This window comes from Salvelinus fontinalis, chromosome 17 (genome assembly GCF_029448725.1).
Source record: "Salvelinus fontinalis isolate EN_2023a chromosome 17, ASM2944872v1, whole genome shotgun sequence".
NCBI classification, from domain to species: Eukaryota; Metazoa; Chordata; class Actinopteri; order Salmoniformes; family Salmonidae; genus Salvelinus; species Salvelinus fontinalis.
The window spans coordinates 25,965,849-25,985,067 of NC_074681.1; the positions used below are offsets into that span (position 1 = coordinate 25,965,849).

General features: G+C 41.8%; 1 protein-coding gene across 6 annotated transcripts in view; it reads left to right on the top strand.

Moving 5' to 3' along the window:
* The first annotated feature begins 2,069 nt into the window (after positions 1-2,069).
* LOC129814051 (catenin delta-2-like) overlaps positions 2,070-19,219 on the top strand; it is a 156,957-nt gene continuing 139,807 nt past the window's right edge. For all 6 annotated transcript variants that reach the window (XM_055866816.1, XM_055866820.1, XM_055866819.1 and 3 more), the window contains exon 1: positions 2,070-2,332. The gene's annotated coding sequence lies outside the window, so the exon portion shown is untranslated. The remainder of the gene's footprint in view (positions 2,333-19,219) is intronic.

A 19,219-nucleotide genomic window follows, 5' to 3' on the forward strand; every position in this document is an offset into this window, starting at 1 on the left:
CATTAGGGGCTAAATCCCTGGCTTTTCATCCTATAATCTCCTCTTCAAGGTCACGAGCGAATTAGTTTTCTATATCGACCAGTAAAAGGACATTGATCCAAAATGGAAGCACTTGGGCTCAGACTTTGCCGTTGTCTCTGCACTTGGGATGCATGGGGAATGTTCAGCCAGTGTCAGAGGAGTAGTTGCATAGTCTCTGGTAAACCTTGAATGAGAAACAACAGAGAGACACACAGTGAGTGGACTCATATTAACAATACAGAGTATGTTCCACAATTCATATCCCATAACACAAGTCAAACAATTCAATTGCTCACAAAAGAGAATTGTGCCATAATTGCTTTCCTTGGTGAACCTTAGCAACAGAACACCCCCAATAGACCATGCATGGGGTGGTGAAGTCATGTGAGCAATGCTCCCCCATGCCCTGGCCTGGGGAACGTTTACAATGGCACGCTATTCCCTATGTAGTGCACCACTTTTGACCACAACCCATATAGGCTCTAGTCAAAAGTAGGGCATATAGGGAATAGGGTGCCATTTGTGACACAGACTGGTAGATGAAACCAGGCTGTAATCCCCAACTGAGCCAGTCTCCCCAGCTTGGAGGCCTCCCCCCCATGATGAAAATTTAGGGATTTGACTGGTGAATTATTATTTTTTTTAAACATCTTGCTCTTGAATAAATACTTGCATACACATTTAAGAGTCCAATGTCTAGTGAAGGAGACACTCCATCACATACTGCAACCTCAAGTGAGATACAAATCAAAGGTAGAGCCTACCTTTGCTGGCAAATCTCCTTTCAACTCAGCAGCAGTGGCTGCAGATAATGCATTTTTCCACACCATAACAAAACACAGTGCAAAGTTATTCAGGTATTTCTTGGGCTATAAGAGTGGTGCATGGTGTGTGATACCAGAGAGAAGAGAGTGAGATCAGGTGTTCTGTGCTCTTATTGTCCCTGGGGACAGGATGACACACTACTGATAAAAACAATGAGCAGCAGCCAGGGAATGTGTGCCTTCTACCACCATGTTGAATTATTATGCAACGCTATATCTTAAAATAGGTAACTTCAACAATACTGATGAACATTGTTTATTGTAAAATGTACATTAGTATTAATGTGCACCTGTTTAGGGGTGAACACAAAATACTAAAACATGATATTGTGTTTCACAAAGCTTTCCCTGCATCCTGTGTATACCTTTGTTTGAACTTTAATTTCCTTTTTATATGACCTTTTATTATTTATTTTTGTTAGAAAAACAGGTGCAAAATATGTGCTCCTGGCTACTGTATGTAAATGGTGTTATAAACAGGCTCCCTCGGGGCCTTGGAAGTGTGTGCAGAAGGAATAGCAAACCTCCACGTAATGCATATTTATGCATTTGTTTCTTTCAAAAGGGGTTAAATTATGAGTGGGTGGTAGGACTTTTTATCAACTTTCAAAACCTCTATCCACTCACCCCGACACAAATACAAATATTTTTAACATTAGGCTTACTTATGTAGCTGTCTGCTTCAGTGGTGTCCCCATTTGACTGGTGGCGACTGGCCCACATCTGTACAGTAGTCATATTGGTGCTCTATGCCTGGGGGACAGATGATGTCATCTAAACTAGGTTGAGCTAGACAATAGAGGCATGCCTAGGAGAGTGGAGCGGGAAATAGATCCTTATTAGACATTTGCTTTAAAAAAAGTGTAATCTTTGTCAATCACATCATATGCACAATGGACACCTAAAGATCAATAGGTCCTATGGACTAAATGGATGGACACCTCATTTTAATTTCCATTGAAGCAATAAGTAGCCTATATAACTATGATATAGCTTACGGCCATCTTGAGTTTAGTAAATTCAGCTCAAAGTAAGAACTAGTAAGAAGAGAAGAGTAGACCATGTTAGATCAGATTATACCTATTAACTGTATGGCTGTGTAGCCTAGACTAGTCTACAGATGCCGTGAAATGTGGGAGAGAAAGAGATGCTCATCCGTGCATCACCAGCAGATGTCGCTGCCTATACTCGTACTTGAGCTGCACAATGTTGTTTGACAGCAAGGGGGATGTTACAGACTGGGGAGGATGGTAGAGAGCAAGCGCCGCTGCCTTCTTTGCTGCACACCGCAGCGAATTGGTCTCCCTACCCTGCCCCGCACTTACAGAGGTCTCTCTTGACCATTCAGTGGATGCTGTCTTTTCGGCAAACACCATCGTCGAGCGTAATGTTTTCAGACCCTTCGTTAGGAATGTTTTACATGGTTTGAATTTTGGGTACCAATCGAGGGGAGTCGAGAAGAACGCGGTTCCCCTGGATATTTTACAGTAAGAGCAATGTCATTCCAGTTGCTTTTCCAGCTGTCATACACTCCATGCACACAGCACAATTACAAAACAGCATGCATTTCACACTCGTCTCGTAAGGGAGGAAAGATCGCTGGTTCTGGCTTGCCTTTGTAATATTTTTTTGTTGCTTTTGTTATTCTGACAGATGTTTTTCCAGCGCACGAAAGTGTCATATTTATTGGTTTATTGTGGGCTATATATAGGTTATTGCATTGATTGTTGACTGAAAATGGCGTGGATGCAAAACAAGAAGAAACTATTACTTTATGGTTGACCTACATTTCAACGATATATTTATAAGAATATACTGGTCGACAGCAGATCGCAGATGACCGTCATTCTTTTGTTTGTAATGCAATGCTGTAAAAAAAAAAAAAGGTGCAATGGTGAGATTAATGTCTCGTTTTCATAGCTGATGATGACCCCCTATGAATAAGCATCTTATTCTAGGTTTCCATGACTATGCATGGTTATGTCTTGTATGACTAACAGGTCTTTCATCACCAAAGGTAGCCTATCTTCATCATTTTTATTTATCTGAATAGGATGCATTACCTCAGTTAGATCAACTCCATATACAAATGCCCTCATTTTTTATTTGCATGTGATGCTCGGGTTTGATCGTGTATGGACTGCAATGCCTGGCATGAATATTGCAAGAACAGTCATGTTTTTCCTATGCTACATATATAGAATTGTTTCCATTTATTTGGGGTCAAAATTGAGCTCATGGTTTGTAGCTACTTAAAAAGCTGTCAAACGCGTGTTTTGCTCTATCAAGAATAATAACACTGGTGATTTTAAGTTGAAGGAATAAGCCATGTTGAAACCATATACATAATTGAATGAATGAATTTATTGATAAATGGTAGTCCATATAGATAAGGTTAGACATTTATATAATTCAAGATTCTGCAGACTTGTTTGTGTGTAAATGGAGAAAACACTCAGTCAAAATGTGATATATTTTATGGACAAATCATATTCAAATCATAAGTCCTTGATAGAAACAATTTATCTTCAATAGGACACGTCCTCTGGTCAGACAATTATGATGCTTGTTTTCCTAGGGCCACCAAACGGGACTATTGGCTCTCACTGGGTCATCAATGTCAATGATACAGTGTATATGTATCTCAGAAACCTTGGCCTATTCCATGACTTGCCAATGGGTTCTTTATATAGGCCTACTAGAGATGGCTCAATTATGGACAGGATGATTTGATACATGATTTTACTGGTTCAGTGATTGAGAAAAATGGGGGCTAAAGTCAGAAGAGCTGCCATCCAATTGCCTCGCCTCCATTTGACTTATAATTTTGAGGGGCTGGCTAGATGAATGATCGCAGAGGCTGTAGATAGGCAAGTCAGTGCGGAGAGGCTAGACCATTCATTGGCTGTAGGCTACTCAATGAGATCTGGTATCATTATATATGGTGTACTGTAGAGAAACTATAGTATAGGCTAATACATAGCCTACTAGACATCCCTCTGCACTTCTGAAATGTAGGCTCACAGATATCTGAAATGCCACAACTATTCCCAGCTTATTTGTTTTATTCAATTCTGTTTTTGTTTTTTTGTTGACAGTGGTTAGAGACGTAAGCCACAAGAGTAGGGGTTGTGGTTAGTCTCTAGACAGACGGGTTGCCTCCCACAATGTACTGATGTTCCCTAAGTCCGGGATTCCTGAGACTAGGTTGTGGTGGTAGTATGGTAAGTTTTCCGCTCTCTCCTGGGCTTGTTCCCATTAAATGGTGGTCAAACAGAATCTTTCTGCTATCCTCGATACAAGGAAGACATTCAACTTATAGTTGACTGGGAGATAGGGTTTTAAAGCGGTGTCACCCGATTTGTTATCAATTTGAATCATCCTTTGTTTGACCTGATGAGCTTGTATGATAAGCTTTTTTTTCATCAAGGGAATTGTGTTAAATGAGTTGTCGTCTGAGTGCAGGTGGCTATATTCCAATCATCCAAGCGGCAGATTGATATCATGGTCTGTCTGTCTTAGCCCCAGCCCAACTCCCAGTCCCCAACCCCAGCCTCAGAGCCCTCCCTGTGTTGATGGAAGATAATGGACATAGGCCTAGGTCATCAATCCTATGATTGGCTGTAGTAGTAAAAAAAAATCTGACGTTTCAGACTAGCAGAGTGCCGTTATTATCATTAATTATTAAAGTGCTGCATGTGCACGGAATCTACCACATTAGGATTGGTTTTAAAAAAGAGAGTTAGTAACCAGTAGTTGTTCATGGTATCATCTGTGTTACTGCTGATTAGTGGTAGGGCTGGCTGGGCCTATCTGTGAAGGATAATTTAACCAATGCATCAGTTTCTAAATGAGTTTTCTCAATCACCATGTGTCATGCACAACAGTTTGTCACGTTATGAGAGACAGTGACACATTGTCTATCAAAGGAATAAGTCAGTATTTTGGTCTGCAGTGTTCTCAGTTTAAGTGGCAGGCTTGGATGTATGTCACAGATTGTTAATAAGAGATTGTGACACACAGCTTTTTCTGTAAGTACTGAAGTAGCGGAACCCGGCCCTGGAGGGGAGGGGACCACAAGCTTGTCATCGCACACCTATGTCTAATTATTATTATAATATTTTTTATAAATAATTTTGACAGTAAACCTCCTCTTTAATTTTCACATGTAGCAAGTGAAGTGTTTATGTTGTCCATTCTACATGGTAGTAGGTGAGACCGACAGACAATATAGTTGTCATGTATCTAATTAGCCAATTTCTCAGCGGCGCCGGTGCCAGCCATTCTTGGCCTCCTCATCTAATTTAACTATCAACTTAAAAAAAGTTATGTTCATCAGGTCGGACTCGGATGGAGACTGAGTGTGTTGTTCAAGATGGATAAACAAATGGCAAGACCAAGTGGTGCACAAAAACGCTGCATAAAAGCTTTGTCTGATCAAGCTTGTGCAAAATTACAGAAGATTACAGAACCACATCAGCTGCCACCTCATCCTCGAATGACGAAACACCATGGCAGGTGGAAGCTAGTAGGCCTATTTATGCAGCAGCTAGCACTAGCAGTCCCGACAGAGACCTCACTGCCCGAGCCATGTAATGACAGTGGCCTTGCTCTTTCTCCTCTAGTGACAGTTCTTCTAGTGAGAGTTCCAGCCCTCCTTCTCCTTCTCTCCCAGAAAACCAAGATGATGACTGCCAGAGACCCAGTGGCAAATGTTTCCCACTTTAATTATTGAACAAGTAAATACATTATTGCTGCCAGCCAGCATTCTAAATAGAAACAATATATGTTTTTTTTTAAGGAGGGGGGAGCAAATTCTGACTTTGTGGGGGTCAAGAGAAACTGCGCTACGCCAGTGTCTGTAAGCCCACTGGGCATATTGTAGGTCATACCTCAAAGCCACGCTGTTTTGTTTTCCCAATCAATCAATGCCCCTTAATGGTTGCCAAGTTGTTGCTGACTTTTGGTTGTTTGTGTCAGGTGCAGTAGATTTAGCCTAATGCACCGTCTGTTATGGAGTGAAAAAGACAGTTATTATACTGCACTGTATAGAACACTCTATTCCTTTTCGGACAGTGTGTCCACTCTGTCCTGGTCTTGTTTCCTCTCATTTAAAAATAAATAAATAAATCTCAGTTTGGGTTGTTGGAGGAACAAGAGTGTGTCATGGAGTGAAAGGGCTGGGTCTCTCTCTCTCACTCTCTCTCTCTCTCTCACTCTCTCTCACCCACCCACCCAGTAGGACAGTGGTTCCCAAACTAGGGGTCGTGACCCCATGTGGTCCCCTGATATGAAAATGGGATTGCGGAAGAATTTCCAAAAACTAAATAAAATTGAATGAAAATTATTGAATTCTAATAGATTAAATTCAATCAGAGTGCCCTTAGATCGTGGGAAAATTCGGAATGATTCAAGTGCAGCAGTCAAGTGTGGCCTTTCGAGCTGTCATGTGACCGAATGCTGCAGACAAAGCATTCACAGCTTATTACGGAGGAATTTTGGTTCCTGACTCAAAGGGAATACCCTGCCGTCTCCCTCAGGTACCCTTTCCCAGCTCCTATCTGTGTGAAGCTGGATTCAGCAGTGCTCTCGTCTGAATTAAAACCAAATATCGATCCAGGTTGGATGTGACAGCAGAGGTGAGGTGAGGCACTGTTGATCACGCCCCCTGACTTTGAGAAGCTTGGACACGACATATATCAAGCACACCCATCTCATCAGTGATTCATTTGCAATTGACTGTCATAGCCCCACATTAAAAGTATGTGATTGTAAGTTGAGAAGACGATCAGAAATATTGTTCGAATGTTTTGCAATTGACTCCCATAGCCCCAAAAGAAAAAGTAAAGAAAGTAAACTTTGGCTGTTAATTGCATAATTATTTTCCCATGGTTGGGGTCGCAAACATTTTCAGATATCAAAATGGGGTCGTGGACGAAAAACAGTTTGGGAACCCCTGCAGTAGGAAGTGCAGTCAGGTCTATGGATATCAAAGATGAGTTCAGCCATTGTGTGGACTTAACCTCTCTTTTCATTAGCCTCCCTCTCCAAAGGCTGCTCTGACACTGACTAATCTTCCCTCTTTATTTTCACAACATATTTCTACACGAGGATCAAATAAAAATGTATTTGTCACATACTTCGTAAAGAACAGGTGTAGACTAACAGTAAAATGCTTACTTACAGGCACTTCCCAACAATACAGAGAGAAAAATAGAAAAATAATAGAAAGATAACCACAAGGAATAAATACACAATGAGTACTTGGGTATACAGTACACACAGGGTACCACTACCGATGTGCAGAGGTAATTGAAGTAGACATGTACAAATGTAGGGGTAAAGGATAGATATTAAGCATAATAGGATAGATAATAAGCAGTAGCAGCAGCGTATGTGATGACTTAAAGTTGGTTCAAAAGAGGGTCAATGCAGATAGTCCGGGTTGCTATTTGGTTAACTATTTAGCAGACTTATGGCTTGGGGATAGAAGCTGTTCAGGGTCCTTTTGGTTCCAGACTTGGTGCATAGGTACCGCTTGCCGTGCGGTAGCAGAGAGAACAGTCTATGACTTCCTCTGACACCGCCTGGTATAGAGGTCCGGGATGGCAGGGAGCTCGGCCCCAGTGATGTACTGGGCCGTACACATTACCCTCTGTATGGCAAGAACGTCTCAAATAAGCAAAGACAAATGACAGTCCATCATTACTTTAAGACATGAAGGTCAGTCAATCTGAAGGTCAGTCAAGTGCAGTCACAAAAACCATCAAGCACTATGATTAAACTGGCTCTCATGAGGACCGCCACAGGAAAGGAAGACCCAGAGTTACCTCTGCTGCACAGGATAAGTTCATTAAAGTTAACTGCATCTCAGAAATTGCAGCCCAAAGAAATGCTTCACAGAGTTCAAGTAACAGACACATCTCAACATCAACTGTTCAGAGGAGACTGGGTGAATCAGGCCTTTATGGTTGAATTGCTGCAAAGAAACCACTACTAAAGGACACCAATAAGATGAAGAGACTTGCTCGGGCCAAGAAACACGAGCAATGGACATATGAGCGGTGGAAATCTGTTCTTAGGTGCGATGAGTCCGAATTTGAGATTTTTGGTTCCAAATACCGTGTCTTTGTGAGACACTGTCTCTGATTTATTTAGAATTCAAGGCACACTTAACCAGCATGGCTACCACAGTATTCTGCAGCGATATGCCATCCCATCTGGTTTGCGCTTAGTGGGACTATCATTTGTTTTTCAACAGGACAATAACCCAAAACACACCTCCAGGCTGTGTAAGGGCTGTTTGACCAAGAAGGAGAGTGATGGTGCTGCATCAGATGACCTGGCCTCCACAATCACCCGACCTCAACCCATTTGAGATGGTTTTGGATGAGTTGGCCCGCAGAGTGATGGAAAAGCAGCCAACAAGTGCTCAGGATATGTGGGAACTCCTTCAAGACTGTTGGAAAATCATTCCTCATGAAGCTAGTAGAGAGAATGCCAAGAGTGTACAAAGCTGTCATCAAGGCAACGTGTGGCTACTTTAAAGAATATAAAATATATTTTGATTTGTTTAACACTTTTTTTTGTAGTTACTATGTGATTCCATATGTATTATTTCATAGTTTTGATGTCTTCACTATTATTCTACAATGTAGAAAATAGTACAAATAAATAAAAAACGTTGAATGAGTAGGTGTGTCCAAACTTGACTGGTACTGTATGTAAGGTCACTGTGGGGACGACGTCGTCAATGCACTTATTAATGAAGCCGGTGACTGATGTAGTAAACTCCTCAATGTTATTGGATGAATCCCAGAACATATTCCAGTCTGCTAGCGAAACAGTCCTGTAGGATAGCATCCGCTTTATCATACCATTTCTGTATTGAACGCGTCACTGGTACTTCCTGTTTGAGTTTTTGCTTTTAAACAGGATGAACATGACATCATTAGAAACCCAGACTATAGTGCTTATAATTAGTGGAGTAGAGTGGATGTAGAAACATGCTGTGTTCAGATACCATTTTCACTTCTGATTATAAAATCCACTGACACATGAAATATGAGAGACAGCAGTGATCATGCGCTCATATTTCTTTGTATATGGACCACACCAAATACTCCACGGCATGTTTTTATCATAAGTTTTTCATTTATTAAGTTTAAAAACATCAGGCGAATACCCAACTAACTGCATCTTCCCTTACCATCATTAGGACTATGAGGACTAGCTATTAGAGGTTGGCCGATTTAATTTGGGCCGATTTCAAATTTTCATAACAATCGGTAATTGGCATTTTTGGACGCCGATTACATTATAATCCACGAGGAGACGGCGTGGCAGGCTGACAACCTGTTACGCGAGTGCAGCATCAAAATGACCTTGTGGCTGCAAGGAGCCAAGGTAAGTTGCTAGCTAGCATTAAACTTATCTTATAGAAAACAATCAATCTTAACATAATCACTAGTTAACTACACATGGTTGATAACATTACTAGTTTACTAGCTTGTCCTGCGTTGCATATAATCAATGTGGTGCTGTTAATTTATCATCGAATCACAGCCTACTTCAACTTCGCCAAACGGGTGATGATTTAACAGAAGTGCATTCGCGAAAAAAGCACAATCCTTGCACCAATGTACCTAACCGTAAACATCAATGCCTTTCATAAAATCAATGCACAAGTATATTTTTTGTTAAACCTGCATATTTAGTTAAAAGAAATTCATGTTAGCAGTCAATATTAACTAGGGAAATTGTGTCACTTCTCTTGCGTTCAGTGCAAGCAGAGTCAGGGTATATGCAGCAGTTTGGGCTGCCTGGCTTGTTGCGAACTGTGTGAAGACCATTTCTTCTTAACAAAAACCGTAATTAATTTGCCAGAATTTTACATAATTATGACATAACATTGAAGGTTGTGCAATGTAACAGCAATATTTAGACTTAGGGTTTCCACCCGTTCGATAAAATACGTAACGGTTCCGTATTTCACTGAAAGAATAAACGTTTTGTTTTTGAAATGATAGTTTCCGGACTTGACCATATTAATGACTTAAGGCCCGTATTTCTGCGTGTTTATTATATTATAATTAAGTCTATGATTTGATATTTGATAGAGCAGTCTGACTGAGTGGTGGTAGGCAGCAGCAGGCTCGTAAGCATTCATTCAAACAGCACTTTCCTGCATTTGCCAGCAGCTTTTAGCAATGCTTGAAGCACTTCAAGCCTATCAACTCCCGAGATTAGGTTGGCAATACTATAGTGCCTATAAGAACATCCAATAGTCAAAGGTATATGAAATACAAATGGTATAGAGAGAAATAGTCCTATAATTCCTATAATAACTACAACCTAAAACTTCTTAACTGGGAATATTGAAGACTCATGTTAAAAGGAACCACCAGCTTTCAAATGTTCTGAGCAAGGAACTTAAACTTTAGCTTTTTTACACGGCAAATATTGAACTTTTACTTTCTGCTCCAACACTGTGCTTTTGCATTATTTAAACCAAATTGAACATGTTTCATTATTTATTTGAGACTAAACTGATTTTATTGATGTATTATATTAAGTTAAAATTAAAGTGTTCATTGTTCATTCAGTATTGTTGTAAATGTCATTATTACAAATATATATATACAAATTGCCCGATTTATCAGTATTAGCTTTTTTTTGGTCCTCCAGTAATCGGTATCGGTGTTGAAAAATCATAATCGGTCGACCTCTACTAGCTATTGTTATTGCATACATAGTCGCTGTATGCTACTTTTCCCTCTGTAGTTGTTTGGAAGGAAGCATGACTTTTTCATGTGTGATCTGTCTGATGTGATTTCTCTTTCTTTATTCTGAGCTCCATCCATATTTCATGTCATCACCACTTCTTTTGTTGTTCGTGATGAAAATCCAGTATATGGAACATACATATTCTTATCATGCTTGTATGATATCCTATGTATAAGCGAGAACAGTACCATAGTGTAGTTTTATGCTTTGATGCTACCACAGAGAATTTTCTAATGACGTCATGTCTGCTTGGGACCTTCAAAGTAAATCTGATTTATTATGGATGTAGCCACTGCTTTGTTATAAATTCAAGTTTTTTGCAATTTCATTCTACATCTGTAGTAATTCCAAGGTAACGAAATTGCACTGAGACGTTCACTTTCACTTAAAATGTATGCTTAACAAAAACCATTGATTTCAAAGTTTAACAAGCCATACAACTCAATGCACAAGGACTACTTTTAACAATTTACACTGAACATTTTACAAAAATACATTTACTGGAAGAACTGCAGATGTATTAAGAGAATGTTGGTAAAATCTCCTTCAGTTTTTTGTGTCTTACTTTTCAAAGGTCTCTGTTGAATATCTGCTCTGAATTAAGATTCAATGATGTCTGCAGATCGAATGGGGTGTCAGCTATGACATGACACATTAACTTAGAAAAACATCTATTTTGGTTATTAAACTACAGTAAGTGAAGTGGATTTACACCCGGTAACATAATTTCAGAGCTGTACTACACAGAAATGCATAATTATGTATATTAATATTATTCAATTCATGGTGATGTATCCTAAATAGGTACACAAAGGTGTATATATATATAAGCAATATCCTCCTTTGAATATTTGGGTATTATTCTACACGCTGGAAATTATTTTAATGAGCTCTGCCCCCAAACAAGACCAAATTTGGTTGGTCTGGCCGGAACAAATCTGAACCAATCATAGACGCCTATGTTTCACAAGTTTTGACATCTAAGTACAGCACTGTAGAACTCAGTAGAGTACAGAAGAGTAGAACACAGAACCGTGTAGTACAGTATAGTTCAGTAAAAATAAGTTTAATTGTTACACACCAAATAGCTGCAGTGAAATGTGTTGTTTTACAGTGTCAGCCATAGTAGTACGGTGGCCCTGGAGCAAATTAGGGTGAAGTGCCTTGCTCAAGGGCACATCAGCAGATTTTTCACCTTGTCAGCTTGGGTATTCCACATTTGTAGGATGGAAATTGTTGAAAAATGTATATATTCCTTAATTTCAACAAAAAAAGATACTCTTCGCTTTCATTTGACACCCAATTTGACATCCTCCTATGAACTTCACATGTTGATGCTCATGGGTCCTTTTCAGATGGAAATGACCAGTACGGAAATCTTATTGTCTACCAATCTAGCGATAGGTTAGCAGCCTAACTGCAGGGGTCTCGAGTGTGAAGTCCCACTTGGAAGTTGGAATAGACAAGCCGTGTAACATCAATAGTAGGGTGTGGGTGTCACTCAGGCAGTTTCCCTGTTTAGTCTTTGCAGTGTGATCACAACCTTTCAAAACATTTGTGTGGCGAAGTCTCTCAGCAACACTCTTGCTCACTCAGTGGATCTGTAGAAATCCATGATGTTGATTATATTTTTAGATCTTATTTAGAGCAACAGCAGTGTCCTAAAACAAAGCTGGACCTATTACTATAACGAAGACTGATTTGTAATGACAGCTCATTTTTATTTAAGGAATTTTTGCAATGGTATATTTGGATCTAGATGTTCTCCAATCTCAACAAATACAGAGATCAATGTCAATTTAGTTCAAGTTTTAAAGTCTATTTGTCACATACATTACATTCAACATTTAAGGCATTTAGCAGACGCTCTTATCCAGAGCGACTTACAAATTGGAAAGTTCATACATATTTATCCTGGTCCCCCCATGGGAATTGAACCCTGGTACCCCCGTGGGAATTGAACCCACAACCCTGGCGTTGCAAGCGCCATGCTCTACCAACTGAGCCACACGGGACCACATACATAGGATACAGTAGGTGTAAAACAGTATAGTACAGCCATGTGTATATATAAATTAAATTCTGTATCTCCATGCGGTTTAAATGAAGAATTAGATTAAACGAAGAATCACCTCCTTCCTGTAGGCCAAATTTAGACTGTTATACAAGAACACTGTCCATATCAGATTTTGCATGTCGTTTGAGTCAGCCCTATTTCTGAACGGCTGAGCCTGATGTCCTTTGTGGTAAGCTATCTCATGAACTGATGTAATGTATCCAAATGAGCAGACACCAAAGCCAATTGATTCATGAATTGCCCTACGTGCCCGCTCCCATAGCCTACAATTCTGTATTTCTTTGTGACTAACTTGTATACAGGTAGACCAGAAAAGCCACATCCCTGATTGGCAGATGAGTGTCAACCCTTATTAGAAGCACCTGATGCTCATCGGTTGATCCCTACAAAATGCTTTTATGAATTAAAATAAAATTGTACCTACACACTGAAGAAGGATGTAAAGCCGAAACATCTGTGTACGCTATCCCTGATGCAGTGAAGAAAAAAATGGAATAATGAAGTAAGCTTTATGCAACATCTTTTTAAGTGCGGTCCATTACACCTTTTTGTTTGTAAAACAGTACAGTGAAATGCTTACTTGCAAGCTCTTTCCCAACAATGCAGTATTCACTATTCAGTATCAAGGTGAGATAAAATACAGGAAATAATCTAAAGTAATACTATAGGTCAGAAAACACACAAGAAATATGAAAAAAACATGAGAATGCAAGCTATATACAGGTCAGTGTCAGAACCATTATTGCAATGTGCAGGGGTACTGCAGTTATTATGGTAGGTATGTACATGCAAACGGGTTAAAAAGGGACTGGTAGAAGAATAAATGGTCATGGTAATAATAATCAATATAGCAGCAGCGTGTGTGCATTGTGATGAGTGTATGTGTGTGGCGTCAGTACGTATGTGTGTGTGAGTGTATGCGTGGTGTGCAATAGTGTTAGTATAGGTGTGTGTTGGTAGAGACCTGTGAGTGAGCATAGAGTCAGTGCAGATAGTCTGTGGGAGAGGGTGGGCGGCTGTAATTTTGCTGTTCAGCAGCCTTATTGCTTGGGGAAAGAAGCTGTCTCTGAGCCTGTTGGTCCGAGACCCGATATTCTGGTACCGCCTGCTGGAGGGTAGCAGAGAGAATAGTCTATGGCTGGGGTGACTGGTGTCTTTGCCAATATTTCAGGCTTTCCTCAGATACTGCCTAGTATGAATGTCCTAAATGGCTTGGAGATCGCCCACAGTGATGTGATGGCCGTCCACACCACCGTCTGTAGAGCATTGCAGTCACCGGCAGTGCAGTCGCCATACCAGGCGGTGATGCAATCAGTCAAGATGCTCTCGATGGTGCATCTGTACAAGTTCTTGAGGATCTGAGGGCCCATGCCAAATCCCTTCAGTTTATGACATCCAGCTCACAACAGCACATCAATATTAGATTGTTGTGGTATTGCTTTGCGATAAGGGTCTGTTTTACGCTACATATGTGAAAAAGAACATTCAAAGGAATCATGTCAGTAACACAGAGCAGAGTGACTTTGGTGAGCAGAGCTGCATATCCATCAATAACACGGTGGATTTTGAATGTGTCCCTGCTTCAAGGTCAGTTTATTTACTGTACAATACAGTGCATGGCTGGAGTGTATGTGGGGATGTGACAGTGCTGTGGATACTGCAACAGGGAGGTTAGCAGCAGGGTGCTTACCCCACTCCTACCCACTCTGACTCAGCCCCGAGGTCCGGTCTTCTATTTCCTGCTGTCCTGTCATCAGCTGACCAGCAGGGGTCATCTCTGGCTACGTTCTCTCCAACCACTTATGTAGGCACAGCCATGTCACTGATCACATTATCTCAAGATGCAAATAGATAGGCATGGTGTTGTAATGTCCTATAATAAAGAAGTTTATGCAAGAAGGTTGATATGGGTTACAATGCATATCCTTTTTAGTAAGAGATCCAACATCCAACCAATGTAATGAACGTTGATTGGGTATTCTTCTGTTATCGTGATTATATGCAGGGACTCTGCTCCCACCACAGTCTCATGTAAAGTCAACATTCAGCAGGGAAGCTGAGCCTTGGGCTGGAAGAAAACCAGGCCATGCAGCTACTGTAGCTACTACTGGCTTCACATCCCCAACCTCACATTGGGTGATTAAGCCCTCAACTGCTTAAATTTCAACATAGCCAAGGGTTGGTTTGGTTCATTAATGCATGAACAGTCAGTGGTCGTGCTTGACCTACTCTCTCTGGTGCAGAGTAACAGTAGCAGTAGCAGTAGCAGTAGCAGTAGTAGTAGTAGTAGTAGTAGTAGTAGTAGTAGCAGTAGTAGTAGTAGCAGCAGCAGCAGCAGTAGTAGTAGCAGTAGCAGCAGTAGTAGTAGCAGTAGTAGCAGCAGCAGCAGCAGCAGTAGTAGTAGTAGTAGTAGCAGCAGCAGTAGAAGCAGCAGCAGCAGCAGCAGTAGTAGAAGCAGTAGCAGCAGTAGTAGTAGCAGTAGTAGCAGCAGCAGCAGCAGTAGCAGCAGTAGTAGTAGTAGTAGCAGCAGCAGCAGTAGTAGTAGTAGTAGCAGTAGTAGAAGCAGCAGCAGCAGCAGCAGTAGTAGTAGCAGTAGCAGCAGTAGTAGTAGCAGTAGTAGCAGCAGCAGTAGTAGCAGTAGTAGCAGCGTTAGTAGTAGTACAGTTGGTCAAGCAGTTAAAGCCTTGGAGCCCTAGCTGACCCTCCAGCATCATCATCACTGGAGCACACAGTATTTACAGGAACTCAGCTTATGCATGACATTAGGTATGAACCACCCATGAGGCACTTTAGCACACTCTGTCATAATGGGGCCCAGGATCTTTCACAGTACCTTGGATGCCTAAGTGATTGAGATGGAGTGAAGTTATTTTTGAGGACATACGTACGTAAGCCATAAAAAAATATTCATGCTACAGTACAGTCCACACACACCGAATTGCTATTATATTGTCGTATCTTTGCCTCTTAACTTTTATTTTGCAATTGCTGCTGGTCTTGTCATGCAGTGCTCTCTTGAAACAGAGACATTGGTCTCAAATAAAATCAAATTTTATTTGTCACATGCCCCGAATACAACAGGTGTAAACCTTACAGTCAAATGCTTACTTACAAGTCCTTAACCAAAAATGCAGTTTTAAGAAAATCCTTAAAAAAGTATGAAATAAGAATAACAAATAATTAACAAGGAGCAGTAAATAACAACAGCGGGGCTATATACAGAGGGTACCGGTACAGAGTCAATGTGTCAATGTGCGGGGGCACCGGTGTCGAGGTAATTGAAGTAATTATGTACATGTACAGTCGTGGCCAAAAGCTTGAGAATGACACAAACATACATTTTCACAAAGTCTGCTGCCTCAGTGTCTTTAGATATTTTTGTCAGATGTTACTATGGAATACTGAAGTATAATTACAAGCATTTCATGAGTGTCAAAGGCTTTTATTGACAATTACATGAAGTTGATGCAAAGAGTCCAAATTTGCAGTGTTAACCCTTCTTTTTCAAGACCTCTGCAATCCGCCCTGGCATGCTGTCAATTAACTTCTGGGCCACATCCTGACTGATGGCAGCCCATTCTTGCATTATCAATGCTTGGAGTTTGTCAGAATTTGTGGGTTTTTGTTTGTCCACCCGCCTCTTGAGGATTGACCACAAGTTCTCAATGGGATTAAGGTCTGGGGAGTTTCCTGGCCATGGACCCAAAATATCGATGTTTTGTTCCCCGAGCCACTTAGTTATTTTTGCCTTATGGCAAGGTGCTCCATCCTGCTGGAAAAGCCATTGTTCGTCACAAAACTGTTCCTGGATGGTTGGGAGAAAGTGCTCTCGGAGGATGTGTTGGTACCATTCTTTATTCATGGCTGTGTTCTTAGGCAAAATTGTGAGTGAGCCCACTCCCTTGGCTGAGAAGCAACCCCACACATGAATGGTCTCAGGATGCTTTACTGTTGGCATGACAAAGGACTGATGGTAGCACTCACTTTGTCTTCTCCGGACAAGCTTTTTTCCGGATGCCCAAAACAATCGTAAGGGGATTCATCAGAGAAAAGTCCTCAGCAGTCCAATCCCTGTACCTTTTGCAGAATAACAGTCTTTCCCTGATGTTTTTCCTGGAGAGAAGTGGCTTCTTTGCTGCCCTTCTTGACACCAGGCCATCCTCCAAAAGTCTTCACTTCACTGTGCGTACAGATGCACTCACACCCCCCTGCTGCCATTCCTGAGCAAGGTCTGTACTGGTGGTGCCCTGATCCCGCAGCTGAATCAACTTTAGGAGACGGTCATGGCACTTTCTGGACTTTCTTGGGCGCCATGAAGCCTTCTTCACAACAATTAAACCGCTCTCCTTGAAGTTCTTGATGATCCGATAAATGGTTGATTTAGGTGCAATCTTACAGGCAGCAATATCCTTGCCTGTGAAGTCCTTTTTGTGCAAAGCAATGACGGCACATGTTTCGTTGCAGGTAACCATGGTTGGCAGAGGAAGAACAATGATTCCAAGCACCACCCTCCTTTTGAAGCTTCCAGTCTGTTATTTGAACTCAATCAGCATGACAGAGTGATCTCCAGCCTTGTCCTCGTCAACACTCACACCTGTGTTAATGAGAGAATCACTGACATGATGTCAGCTGGTCTTTTTGTGGCAGGGCTGAAATACAGCGGAAATGTTTTTGGGGGATTCAGTTCATTTGCATGGCAAAGAGGGACTTTGCAGTTAATTGCAATTCATCTGATCACTCTTCATAACATTCTGGGGTATATGCAAATTGCCGTCATACAAACTGAGGCAGCAGACTCTGTGAAAATTAATATTTGTGTTATTCTCAAAACTTTTGGCCATGACTGTAGGTAGAGTTATTTTAGTTGCTATGCATAGATAATAACAGAGAATATCAGCAGTGTGGGGGTGAGGGGGCAATGGAAATAGTCTGGGTAGCCATTTGATTAGCTGTTCAGGAGTCTTATGGCTTGGGCATAGAAGTTGTTTAGAAGCCTCTTGGACCTAGACTTGGCGCTCCAGTACCTCTTGCCCTGCGGTAGCAGAGAGAACAGTCTATGACTAGGGTGACTGGAGTCTTGACAATTTTTAGGGCCTTCATCTGACACCGCCTGGGATAGAGGTCCTGGATGGCAGAAAGCTTGGCCCAGGTGATGTACTGGGCCGTACGCACTACCCTCTGTAGTGCCTTGCGGTCGGAGGCCGAAATGTTGCCATACCAAGTAGTGATGCAACCCGTCAGGATGCTCTCGTTGGTGCAGCTGTAAAACCTTTTGAGGATCTGAGGACCCATGCCAAATTTTTTCAGTTTCCTGAGGGGGAATAGGTTTTGTCGTGCCCTCTTCACGACTGTCTTGGTGTGCTTGGACCATGTTAGTTTGTTAATGATGTGGACACCAAGGAACTTGAAGCTCTCAACCTGCTCCACTGCAGCCCCGTCGATGAGAATGGGCATGTGCTCCGTCCTCCTTTTCCTGTAGTCCACAATCATCTCCTTTGTCTTGATCACATTGGGAGAGAGGTTGTTGTCCTGGCACCACATGCCAGGTATCTGACCTCCTCCCTATATATAGGCTGTCTCATCTTTGTCGGTGATCAGGCCTACCACTGTTGTGTCGTCAGCAAACTTAATGATGGTGTTGGAGTCGTGCCTGGCCGTGCAGTCATGAGTGAACAGGGAGTACAGGATGGGACTGAGCACGCACCCCTGAGGGGCCCCCTTGTTGAGGATCAGTGTGGCGGATGTGTTGTTACCTACCCTTACCGCCTGGGGTCGGCCCGTCAGGAAGTCCAGGATGTAGTTGCAGAGGGAGGTGTTCAGTCCCAGGGTTCTTAGCTTATGATGACCTTTGAGGGCACTATGGTGTTGAACGCTGAGCTGTAGTCAATGAATAGCATTCTCACATAGGGGTTCCTTTTGTCCAGGTGGGAAAGAGCAGTGTGGAGTGCAATAGAGATTGTATCATCTGTGGATCTGTTGGGGCAGTATGCAAATTGGAGTGGGTCTAGGGTTTCTGGGATAATGGTGTTGATGTGAGCCATGACCAGCCTTTCAAAGCATTTCATTGCTACGGGTCGGTAGTCATTTAGGCAGGTTACCTTACGGTTTTTGGTGGTCTATTTGAAACATGTTGGTATTACAGACAGGGAGAGGTTAAAAATGTCAGTGAAGACACTTGCCAGTTGGTCAGCGCATGCTCGGAGTACACGTCCTGGTAATCCATCTGGCCCAGCGGCCTTGTGAATGTTGACCTGTTTAAAGGTCTTACTCACATCGGCTGCGGAGAGCGTGATCAACAGTCGTCCGGAACAGCTGATGTCTCATGCATGTTTCAGTGTTACTTGCCTCGAAGAGAGCATGGAAGTTATTTAGCTCGTCTGGTAGGCTTGTGTTACTGGGCAGCTCTCGGCTGTGCTTCCCTTTGTAGTCTGTAATAGTTTGCAAGCCCTGCCACATCCGACGAGTGTCGGAGCCGATGTGGTACAATTCGATCTTAGTCCTGTATTGACGC